The sequence below is a fragment of the Seriola lalandi genome, unplaced genomic scaffold (genome assembly GCF_002814215.2).
Source record: "Seriola lalandi dorsalis isolate HSWRI2012SDOR001 ecotype SW California unplaced genomic scaffold, Sedor1 jcf7180002054576, whole genome shotgun sequence".
Lineage (NCBI taxonomy): Eukaryota > Metazoa > Chordata > Actinopteri > Carangiformes > Carangidae > Seriola > Seriola lalandi.
The window spans coordinates 1,324,001-1,325,936 of NW_019525129.1; positions in this window are offsets into that span (position 1 = coordinate 1,324,001).

Below are 1,936 nucleotides of genomic sequence, written 5' to 3' on the forward strand. Positions count from 1 at the left end.
TGTGTGTGAGAGGGAAGGTGTGAGTTTCTTTGTTAGCCTAGCTCATGTAATCTACAGGTACCAGGTTAGAGGGGGAAGGTTAGCTTCATGCAGGTTCTAGAACTGAGACGTACTGCTATGTGTGTGAACATACGAGTACTCGATTAACTGTATGACTGACCACAACCTAAGCAAACATTACAACAACAAGGCATCAATCAACAAGTACATTATCAAAGTTAAGACTTCTGCTGCTTAGCTATGCTGTGCTATGCTGTGCTGGGAAAGGTTAGGCCCAGTCAGTTAACGTTACCCTGTCCTTGGAACAAGCAAAGAGGTCCTTTCCAGTGTTGTTGTAAAGTCCAGTGAGTTGGGAGGTTTCCTGGTGGAGTAAAGTCCTGTCTGGCTGTGTTGCTTGCTGTTATCTCCCTTGTTCTCCTCACAGAGTTAGCTGTTCCATGCTAACTCTACTACGACTCCTGTTGCTTGGAAAATCAGCTAGCCTTGTGTCGTAGCTGCTGATTCTGAAGAGGATTTGGTTCACTCACAGTTAATCCGAAGCAGGTCGCTGCTGTTGAGGAGAAGAGTGTTTGCAGGCTGCTGTGAGCAGGCAGGAGAGAGAGAGCTGGTTTCTCAGGTAGCAGAGCTGACCTGGGCTGGGGCCTTGTTGCCCTTTGAAGAACCGAGAGGAGAGGGCTGGAGCTGCTCTCCAGGGCAAGCCAAGAAGGGAAGAGAGTCCGGTAAAAAAGTCTAGAGGACTGGTTTTGTTTGGTGACACCGTTGGGGGTCACATGTCACACGCTGATCAAGAAACATTTGGTCTATTGAATGATTGAGTCCCAACACTTGACACACCAGCGCTCCAGTTCCAACGTTGAATCTGCATTTCCTTGGATACAGTTACTGTGACTTTTGTGTGAGGGACAACTTGTCTTCTGTGTCTTTATTACATTTAGAGATCTTTTCCATTTTACCATGGAGATTTTCCCTTGATGTCGCCATGAAGGGAGATGACACCTCCCCCCAGGTGGGTGACACCCCCCGAGCTAGGTGTGTATTCCGCCCTCTGAGTCCGCCTTGCAGCCAGTGAAAGTTAGTATTGAGATTCATTCCTTATGATGTCCGTTTTAACGTTTATATCATGTTTACAGATACAGTGCCTGTGGGGAATATCTAGATAAGCGCACCAGTTACAGGGAATATGTGAAAGGGGATTGTCTGTAAAACACATTTCTAGCGTTTTGCACATATAGTGAGCTATTTGCAGCATTTACAAGCTATTGACAACCCAATTTACACATAATTGAGTGCATTTGTTGTTATCATTTTTGCACTGCTTGCAGCTGTTGCCATAACTACACATTTGAGGAAATGTTGGTGTAACCTCTGTTTCCTCTGTTCAGGCCAGCACATCAAGTGCATCTATACAGCTTCCTGCAACAAGGGATGTTGCATGCCAGACTGACCCACTGGAGACGCGTACTGTAGGCACACAGTTATCCTTGAGGACTCTTCAGCCTCACATCAGAAGTACAGGTCTGTAGCCACCTGAAGTGCATCTACTTTTGATAAACCGAACAGTCACTTATCAGTCTTGGAATGCTGTGCAGGTAAATGAAGCTGTGGTTACTTAGAACTTATGAGAGTGTGTAGGCTAAGGTTTCTGTCAACATTAACATCTTTGATTTTCTCTTTACTGTACCTCCAGACTCTACCTGGCTGCCATGTACTACAATGAAAGCTGACTGACCACAAGCCCAAACAAAAGAAGGTGAACCACTGTTCTAGGTCAAATTTCCAAAGGCCATGAAGGGAGAATGCAGAGCTAAACCAGTTAAGACTGAGCCGACATTCTATAAGTGTTATATTATTTTATTTTTCAGTCAAAAAATGTTTTGTACACATTGTATTAAGTATTGCACGTATAATGTTATGACAGTTCCACCAACAACAAAAT